This window comes from Oxyura jamaicensis, chromosome 6 (assembly GCF_011077185.1).
Source record: "Oxyura jamaicensis isolate SHBP4307 breed ruddy duck chromosome 6, BPBGC_Ojam_1.0, whole genome shotgun sequence".
NCBI classification, from domain to species: domain Eukaryota; kingdom Metazoa; phylum Chordata; class Aves; order Anseriformes; family Anatidae; genus Oxyura; species Oxyura jamaicensis.
Window position 1 is genome coordinate 23,856,491 of NC_048898.1, and position 10,665 is coordinate 23,867,155.

The following is a 10,665-nucleotide window of genomic DNA, read 5'->3' on the forward strand; positions in this document are numbered from 1 at the left end:
GGGCGGAGAGTTTGCCGTGAGTGGAGCAGCAGGCAGCGGGCCCTGGGGCACTAATTGGCCTTAATGGCCCTGCCCAGCCTCCCCAGGGCCCAGGGGCTCCATTTAACGAGCCCAGCCCTGCTGCTCTCCTGGTGCACCCAGTAGCAGGACAGAAAAACAGCTTTACTGCCATCTTCCTAAGTACCCTAGAAGCGTGAGCTGCTGCTGCTAGATGGTGAGGAGGGGGCTTTACAGGAGGGGGGGCTCCAGGTGCTGGGAGCCCAGGCAGGGACGGGGGCAGGCCTGCCCTCCTGGCTGCGGTGTGTGAGGAGCCACCACAGAGCTGCTCGGCTGCGTGTCCCGGAGCCCCGGCCGGAGGTGTGTTGGCAGTCACTGTGTGAGTCCGTCGTGCCATCGGCTCAGGCTGCTGTTTCTTATCTTCATGTTGAAGTGATGCTGTTGTGCCTCAAGTAAGTTGCAGGAAAGGGGAGAGAGAAGTAGGCCCTGGATTTACTCCGTATCCCCTGGATAAAGTTATGAGAGGGTAAAGTTTGTAGGAGTGTCAGAAAGAGAATTTGGGCAGCAAAACCAGTATCTGCCACTTTTTTTGGAAACATTATGGGTGCTTCTCAGAAGCTGGCTCATCCCAACTATCTTTATCCAAATTAGAGTCTCTAAATCATGTGTGTTTGTATTTAGGCACTTCAGCAGTTGAGTATGATTTCCCTAGCAGGTGGTTCAGCTGTTGTGCTATCCCCACTAGCAGAGTGTATTTTTAGTTTGTTTCTAAAAGCAGTAGCTTTGATCCTGATGCTCGTTCTCTTCTCCACTCGCCTCCTTTTTAGCAGCCCCATGCCGATCGGCCTGGCTCCTCCTGCTGTTCAGCATGCGAATGCTGCCCAGGTACAATCCCATGGGCTGGCTCGAGGAGCTTCGCTTCCCAGGGGTAAAGGTGAAGCTGTGCCCATGGCCCGTGTGGGTGTGGAGGCTCAGGGCAGGATCTGCAGGCTGTGCTGTACGTGGCTGAGGCCGGGGAGCTGCCTGTGGCCATCTCCTGAATATGGGATTAGAGGTGCTGGGGTTGTAGGAGCTGAGAGAAATGCTGGGCTAATGGGATTTCACAAATGCAGGTACTTGTGAGATCATCAGCTTGCCTAAGCTCCAGAGAGAAAAGAAGGTGAAAAAGTGATTTTCAAGGCTCTTAGTTCTGCAGGCTGGATCCTGTCAGATCTGTGCTCCCCTCCGAGGTGGCCAGGAGCCTCCCTTTCTTTTGGTGGGCACTTTAATCTGCCCATGTGTGAGGTGGGTGCAACAATTGTGCTTTCAGTCAGCCCTGACTATTTAAAATTCCCAATTCTTCACAGCAAGGACCGTTTTTCAGGGCATTTTCTTGGCAGAAGACTAAGTAGCAGTAATTTAAAGCCATTTTAATCTGAAATGAGAATCTCTACATGGGGTTTGAATGCACTTCAAGTTAAGTATGTGTTTGCAACTTTTGTTGCTCCCTCTTAATTTTCTGAGTGTGCCTGTAGAAACAGGGCATGTTTGTGTAGTGGCAAAACATGCGGATAGCTCAGCCTCACTGAGATCTGTGGGCTGCAGGGTGAGAGCTACACAAATAGTAGGGGAGAGATGTATTTGGTATTGGCACTGAAATGCAGGCAATTAACCTACATCTAATTTCTCACCTTTAAAAAAAAAAAAAAAGTGGTCAGCGTCTGCTATCTTGCCTCCTCAGAAACACCCTGAAACTTTATCTCAAGTACAGAGCATTTCTGGAGGAAAAATGCATGGTTTATTTATTTTTTTAAAAAATATATATTTTTTTCCAAGTGCTCTGCCCAGCTGCCACGGGGAACCACAACTTTCAGGGACCACTGTGACATTTGTGTGATCAAAAGCAATGATGCCAGAAGTTCTGTCTCAGCTGAGCAGCAGGAATTGACCGCAGGCACGTTCCTAGCTGGCCCCAATTGCAGGGTAAAACATGTTTGCTTAAACCACCTTTGTCACAATAAATGAAAAGGTGCCCGAAGCAGCAGTTTAAACAGACCTGCTCTGCCTTGCAGTCAGGGCAGGCTAGGAGCAAGTTCCCACATTTATCCTGAAGGGTGGTAACTCACAGCTCTGCGAGCATCCTCAGAACTGCTTTTTTTTTGCTCTGCAAAACTGTGCCCCCTCGCAGCCCCCTTATACAAAGGGTGAGCAGCCGTAGCTGGGGCTGGCCAGACACTACACTTTCTCATTTCCGAATCTCTGTTTGAGCTGCCTCATCCCTTGTGATTTCTGTGTTATCATTCGGATGTATTCCCTCCTGCCAGGTTAGGAAAACTCATCACTGGAGTTTTATTTTAACTGAGTGTACAAAAGTCTTCTAGAAATTACCAGGTCCCTTGCTGATTTGGAAGCTGTAGAGGAAAAAGACAGGAAGACCTGAAATGTCTCAGGCCAACCTTCTTTATTAGCCCTGTGATGCTTTATTTGCTTAGTTCTGAGCTATTTGCTAAGTCCCGGTGCTTGCACCACTCATGGATTTCGAACAGTTTCAACAGTAAGTTTTTCTTGCCAAAGTTATCTTCCAAATTCCTTAAAGTGACCTCTGTTTTAGTTTGGTTTTGGAGTGGATCCTGTTGTTCTCGTTGCAGAAATAGGTGTCTCAGTTGGTATGCAGAGCAGCAGACATGTTAGAGCCATGCGTATTAACTGCAAGGAGTGAGCAATTAAGTGAACTTCGTTACACAAGTCAACATATTTCTGCTTGAGTACATTAGCTGATGATTTAGCATATTTCTATTTGCATCTAATCAGGTGCAATTCCTCCTTTGCTTTTAATCTTATGTGTCCTCACTGGATCTAAGTCTGATTTTTATTTTTTTTTTCTTGAACCTTTAGCATTAATATTGAACCTTGATGGCAAATAAACCATTCCCATGCCAACTGCTGTCCTCTGATCAGTCATACAGGACAAGCAGCCTGATGCTCTGGATGGATACATTGGGGTTGTCCTCAGAAATGAGGTGTTTCTGTCTTATGGGAGTCTGGAGGCTCTTGTGGTGGGGTTTCTGGTTGAAACCCCCAACTGTGCAGACCCCTGGAGGATCCTGATCAGGCACTAAGGGAGGATGCTTGTGTGAGCGATTATTTTGTTGGTAGTGAGGCAGTGTTTGAACACTTACTCCTCTTCATCTCCACAGCTTTCACTCAGCTTTTGTGATCCAGGGTGGTTGGTTAAAATGCCAGGGTCTGTGGGCAAGATGCTGTATTTTGTAACCCCTGGGGAGATCTCGTATTTCTGGTGGCATGCCTGACTTCTGCCCATCTCCGAGGGGGCAGGTGCCTGTCCCCCTGAGGCACCAGCTGTCCCTGTGTGCCTGCCTCTGGTGTGAGGCCTGGGGGCAGCAGGGGCTGAGCTCTGCGCTCCCACCCGGGCCTGTGGCCTCTCCCCGCGGTGCAGAGCTGGTTTGGGATGCTCGTGCCTGGGGCCAGGCGCTGTGCTCCAGCTGCCTGTGGATTCAGAGCCGTCAGTCAGGCGCCCTTCACAAGCACTAAAATTCAGATCAGGCGCTATCAAGGGGAATTACATGCCAGCATTGCTTGTCTGATCAAGAGCTTCACCTTGTGCTCCCAGGGGATACGTCTTATAATTTACTTCAGGCTGAAGGATTTTTTTTTTCCACTATCTGCTTTATTGCAAGCTGCCAGCACGCTGCTGAAGCCACATGCTGCCCAGCGCATCTCCCTACCTGTTTCCTTTGCTGGCAGCTTGTGGATTTCTGCTGGACTTTGACTAAGTTTTGAAGCTGAGACCTTGCTTTCTTTACCCGCTTATTTCATTGCTCTGGTGGCTCAGTTTCCCCATTGCCACCCCGTGTCCCATGCCTGGGCTGCTGGCATGGGGGGTGCTCCTCTCCTCCCCTCTTCCCCCAGCTCCTCTGAAGAGGCCGGGTTTGAGCACATGGTGGGGTGTGACTGAATTACCTATGAAATGGAGCATGGGGAAGGGTGGCTGAGGGGCTGAAATGGTGTCCCTAAGGTGAGTGTGCAGTATCTTTGTCCCTCTCTTCCCTGAGCCATGTGCAAGGCAGAGAAAGGCAAAGGTGTGCTGCTGTGCCAGGCTTCCAGGTCATGGCTGCAACTTCCCTGCTCTTGTGCTGGGCTTGCCCTGGGGCTGGAGGAGAAGGGAGGTATCAGGTTAGTGGCCTGCTCCTCACTGCTAGCTCAGAAGATGGCTCTTGTCTAGGACCATAGCATCCCTCTGCCACCAAATTGTCTACCTGGCTACTGCCAAGCACTTGAGCAGCCCTGCAGGGCGATATGTTCAGTCAGGGTCGGAGACTTTCCTAATGTCCCATCAGGACTGGTGCAGCTTCAAAACTCTGAGCTTTATCTGCTCTTCGGGGTGCCCAGGGAAACCTGTGCACCCACTGTCCTTTGGCTGAGTGATCCTTTGGGTGTTACAGAGCACGTGTGGCTCCAGCCATGGAGGCCTGTAAGGCTCTGGAAGCTTCTAAAGCCAGACAAGGAAGGCGGCCAGCACCACCATGCAGGCTCAGGAGCAGGGCCTGCAGCGCGCCTCAGGAAGGATGAGGTGACTTCTTCCCAGCCTGTGGTGGGGTCACTCAGACACATGTTCAAGCTGCGTGGGATCCCTGTGCAGGATCCAAGCCTCTCCCAATCTTTGACCATCTCCTGGACCTTCAGCCATGGGGAAAGGCCTCCCTGCCTTGGGGTGCAGACCAGGCTGCAGGGCAGAGCTGAGAGATGCTTCACAGCCGGCACCTGAGCTGGGTCCTGTACCGAGTGTCCTGGCCCCAGGCGCTTTTTGACTTGCTCACAAATCAAACCTGGTTTGAATGCAGAGCCTCAGGCCATCTCTGCCTGGATTCAGATCTTACAAGCATAGCTGCAAACCTACCAAGAAGTTTTTCATGTGTCTGCTTTCTCTGTGGATTCAGCGCAGCAAAGGCCACATCTAGGTGAGATGCTTCATCCTTTTTCTTTTTTTTTTTTTTTTGTATCTTTTCATCTAATACACTTGTCAAAGGCTTGCAGGCAGATGCAGCTCAAATCACTCTGTGTTTCTTGTGATTGCTTTGCCTGATAGTGTGGTATTTGCATCTACTCAGTGCATGATAGATGGTTGGATTTATGCCGTGCATTGCAATCCAGAGGTATAAATGTATTTAAGTAACTTGCTCAGCTTAAACACCAGCACTGTCTGCTGCTCCCTAGTCAGCATCATGGGCAGAGAGAGATAAAATAACAGCGGTAATTGTGGTGATGGAGTGTCACTGGCAAATAATATGAGCACAAAGACTCTTTCCAGAGATGGATGGAGTATGACTCCTCTGTAACTCCTATGGAGCTTTTTAGTCTGAGGACAGACTAAAGACCCCATTCAGGAGCATGGAAAGCGTGAAGGGCTGGGAGCCTGTGCAAATATTAGGACTTGATAAGAGTATATTTCTTTTTAACAAAAAAAAAAAAAAAATCCACAGAGGGAAGAAACCTAACTGCCAGAGATGCAGTGACCCCAGGAGTACAAGCGGGGGAACTGCTCTCAGAGCCCAGTTCAGCAGCGGTGATCAGCAGCTGCGTGGCTCGCAGGGCTGCAAGCCCAGCTGAGGGCTGGGCACAAGCCACCACAGTGAATTTAAGGTTCTTCCACGCCATTTTGAGTGCCAGCTGGGAGAGGTCTGTGAGTGGTTTTGGAGGGCAGGTTTCTTATGGCCCTATGCGTTTCCAGGTAGAGGGAGTATGTACAAAGCAATGATGGAGAGCAACCAATCCCCAAATCCAGCTGGTGTCAGTCAGGGAAATTACAATAAAAAATGAGAAGGACAGGTGCTGTCAGTCTTCCTGGAACAGAGAGTGAGCAAAAGGGAGCACAGTTGTTTCCAGTGTGATACGTACTCACTTTCAACACCGCGATGACATTTTTAGTTTGCTTGGTGAGCAGGGGATAGAGATGGACTAATGAGGAGCGGAAAGAATTTGGGATGCAAAGCCAGGGACTCCCGGGAGGCCCAGGAGGAACATTTGCATAATCTTAACATCTTCCTTTGGCTCAAATCTCTCAAGTCTCCTTACAAGGAACTTGAGAAACTCTTCCTCCAAATGCTTCAATAGCAATGTGCTTCTCACTGTGACATGGAGGATTTCAGTGGGAGTTGGATACCTCCATCCCGTGCAGCCCTTTTGTGGCTGTATCCAGGCTTGCTTTCTGTGCCAGCAGGCCTCAGGTGCCATGGAGGGGCTGTGTGGGCTTCGAGTGCTGGAGCATCCTCCTGGGTCTGTGGCCACATTGTGGGGCAGGGATACAAAGGACCTCTTGGGAAGCCTCTGCAGGTAGGAGTGAGCTGTCCTTCTCACACCACTTGTCTTTGTTACTGATACACAAATGCTGCAATCCCCTCTTAGGGTGTCCTCTGTCGGTTTCATTCAGGAGTGGCCCTATGTGTGACCCAGTGGTATGGGATGGGTGCTAACAGTGAAGCTGATCTGTGAAACAGCATTATTTTGGATAGTTAGAGGAATAAGTGCAACAAGGTGGTGCAAGTCTGAAATGCTCTCAAATGAGAGCTGCTCAGCTCTGAGCCCAGGCAGGCTCTTCCCTCATGTGGTGGCCCCTGGGGCACTTCAAGGCACTCAGGACCCTGCCTGTTCTTTGAGGTGTCCATGACTGTGCTGTGTTACCCCTGGCAGCACTCTGCGTGGGCTGGGGTGCAGCACTTGCTATGAATGTCACTGCTTCCAGCTTAACCAGAAGTGGCGTGATGAATGCAAGGCAAGCAGCAGGGCTGTGTGGATGTGCTGCTCCTCAGCACTGCTGTGTGTGCAGGGTAGGGAAGCTGCTCTGGCTTACACAACTGCGGTTATGTTTCCCTCCATCCCTAATTTTATTTTATTTTGTTACTTTTTTTTAACCATTATCCCCTTTGGGGATATATTTTTTATTTAATATCTAATTCATTTTTAAAGGCAAACTCATTACTGTTTTGGAACTGTGGGTAGATTTTTTTATTATTTTGTTAATACAGCAGCCATAAGCAATTTTAAAGCACTGCTTTACTATATAAAACGATCTTCCCTTATGATCTGATGTTGATACTGCAGCCTGATTTATTTTGGAGAACTGCAGCAAATGGCAAATGCTTAAAAGCTAATCATCGTGCTGGTGATGGACGTATGCGTAGAGTATGCACGGCACATATTTAGAAGACAGGACGGTGAGGCTAGTTGTGCTCTGCAGCCTGTGTGCGTGGTGCTTTATGCCCTGTCTTGCTGCCAGCCAGAGCATGGGTTCGAAGGAGTCGAAGCCTGGGTGGGTCTGAGGTTGCAGGAGGAGCTGGTCAAAGAAGATGCTTGGGATTGAGGTGAGATGAAGCTTTTTGCCATGCTCCTCTCCTGCGCCATTGCTCATGTGTCCCTTTTTTTTGAAGGACAGAAATGTTGCTGCTGCTGAGTGATGCTCAGAGGATGTGGGGTCACTGAACAGGGACAGGCCCTGGGCTTGTGCCACGCTTGCTGCCACATGTCCGAGTGCCACCACCCCAGGGGGTGCTTGGAGCTGCTGCACCATCATTGACTGATGTGGGGGGATCAGTGTGGCCTGCAGCAGTCATCATTTGTGCTAATAATAAACACTGAACGGCTTTTAGTCATTAACACGACTTCCTTGCTCTCATGCGCTGAGGGGAGCGTGGCTGTCAGCGGCCTCCCCGCTGCCTGTGCAGGAGGAGCCGCCAGCTCCGTCCTCCTGGAGCAGGAGCCAGGTCCTTGCTTTCAGGCTCTTGTGTCTGTGGAGTACAGCAGAATACAGGCAGCTGTGCTAGAGCTGCCACAAGGAAAGGTTTAAGGGAAGGAAAAGAGATGGTGAGAAGTGGAGGAGGGGAAAACAAGAGGGCAGGGGGAGTGGTGGGGAGGAGAGAGGAGGGGCTGGAGATGCATTACAGCAGGCAGGAGTTCTGCCTGTGCCCTTGTGGTCTGACTGGGGAGATGGTGAAGAAGATGAGCCTGAAGCTGTTACTTGTGAGGCTGCTGGAAGCCTCTCTTTTTTCCTGCAGGTGGATGAAATGCAGGCAGGGTGATGGGTGTGCTGGTGGTGTGTTTGAAGCTTACATCAAACACTTCTGGCCTGGAACTGTCTGAGGAGCAGGGTGCTCTCTGGCCCTGCTCTCACCTCCAGACTGTGCAGGCTGCATGGAGATGCCCAGCCTTCCCCCAGCGATGGAGCTGACCTCCAGAGCTGGGTTCTGGTTGCTGAATTGGTTTGTCTGGGCTGTGTGAGATGTGGGGCAGGGGGGCTGTAGGCAGAGCTGGATGCTCAGTGCTGGTGCCCACACAGCTCTGCAGAGCCCCAGAGCAAGAGGATGCTGGTCAGAGAGCAGGGAACAAGGGAGTTAGGGCATGAGGGGTGGGTAACGTGTCCCATGCCCCCTGTTTTGATCTCTTGTGCCTGATGTTTCCGAGCTAGGAGTGTGGAGGGAAGGCAGAGCCACTTGTCTTGTTTCCCTCTGCAGCTGCACAAGCCACTGAAGGAAGCAGAATGCTTCCCTGTAATTGTTGAAGTGTTTATCCTGTGTGGGACTTGCAAGCTTCTGGACAGTCCCCAAATTCCTGTGTGCTTGCAGAGACCAGGGAAGCTGAAAGCCACCAAAAATGGAGCGTTTATCTGAGTAACCTGTGGGTGTGGGCAGCCCTGGGGGAGGAGGTCCTGCCCCAGCGTGGTGTGCTGGCATCTGAGGAAGGACAAAACCTCTGCAGTGATGAGTGTTCCTTCCCTGAGACACCCAACTGTGGTGCTTCATTACTGGTTGAGCTGGAAGAGCCTGCAGAAGGCATTTGGGTGCAGACAGAGGTTAATTGTGCTGCTTTTCTCCCCAGCCCACCTAATCTTTGCCATTGATGTTTCTGCAGCCTTTCCCTTTAAAACTAAGGCTATTGTCTTCCCCCTCTGCCAATGAAGAATGTGAATTTGGAGGCACAAACTTCTCCAGACAGTCTTTATGAACAAAAAAGCGTTCAAAGTTTGAATGAAGTCTTATGGCTGGCTGGGAACTTTCTCAGTAAATGTACTTTAGTGGACTGTGCTAAAATTAGAAACTGAAACCCTGCAAATACTTATACTTTGTTCCATAAAACTTCCAATGAGAAGTACTTTTGGATGGGAGGCACAATTCCTGGCTGGGAACAGAAGAGAAGCTGGGGCAGGCAGTAAAGCCCCGGTGCTGGGCTCTTCCCATGTGTTGGGGGATGCTCTGGCCACACCAGCCACTGTTGATCTGGGTGCCTTGGTGGTGGGAGAGGCATGGCAGGTCCCCTGCAGTGCTGGCTGAGCCTCAGTCCTGTTTCATGACAGGAATCCTGTCAGGATCTCTCTTAATGTGATGTGAGTGGGGGTAACAGCGGCTGCTGGAGCCCCGGCGGGTCTCATGGAGGGAGGTAGGGGCGGGCCATGGGCAGCCGCCCTGTAATGTGCCAGTTCATAAAACAAAGCTGCTCCTTATGGACAAACTAAATCTGCTGGTGAAGGAGGATTAAAAAGGAGGCAGAGGGCAGCTACAAGGAGAATGCCACCAGAAAGCCGGCTCTTTGATTCGGGGTCAAAAGCAGATTTCAATGCATTTGGGCTGTAAGCCCTGCTAAGTGCTGCTGCAGGCAGTCTGGTGCCTGGCGACAAGCACTAATTTTGAGAGATTATTCCTTGCTGGTGGACAATTACACACTGATCTCAGCAGGAATCTGAGCATGGCTAATCTAAATGGCCTGGCATTTTGCTATTCAGGAAGTAATGCCTTTTGATTTGTTAATGTTATAGAGCATTTACCCCGCACAATAAAAGTTCAAATGTTCTCCCCAGGTTTCATTACTTCTCAGGTTCGCTCAGTAAAGGCAGGAACGAAATGCACGCGCATCGATGTTGTTTATAATTAGCAGAAAATTGCCCTGTTACTGTGGTGAAGCCCTACTGCTTGTGCCACCTGCAGCACTTGGGAGGCCCCCTGGGAGCAGGCCTCTGGCACCGGCAAGGCGCTGCCTGGGGTCCCTCCTGCGGCTGAGGGTAGCTCCTGGGGGTACTGCAGCTCCTCTCTTCAAGCAACATCACCTAAATGTCTGTGTCAAGGGGTAAGACTTCGTCCAACTTGCGTTGTAGCTGCTGGGTGCTGTGAACTCACCTACAAAGAGATCTTAGATATGACAGCAAGCACAGGACAATCAGAGGGGTCCAATGTGGCTGCTGCCGCGAGGTGCCTTTTGGTGCCTTGTTCCTCATGTTGCTGCATCCCCAGATGGGTGAGCCGGGACCCGGCATCGCCACGTGTGATGAAGTGCTTCCAGTAAATCCTCGGCTGGTGTGAAACGCCGTACTGCTGAGGGGAGTCGCTGAAGGGAGTCGCGCTTACTTGCACCAAAAGATTTGTCTGTGAGCAGCCAAATTCATCTGAGAATAGCTTGTTAGTAGCACCTAGATACTACAGTAATTGGGGAGCTATAAATACCCAAGCAGACATAATATTAAACAGGCTGTGTCATCAATTAGTTAATGACAGAAGCATAGAAATGTTGGATAAAAATAACCTGTAATAGCACAATCCTTTCTTCTTACCCCCCCTCCTACTCTCCCTCCCCAGAAGCAAGCAGCTCTGGGACACCTCATTTCTTACTGTTAATAATTTAGGAGCT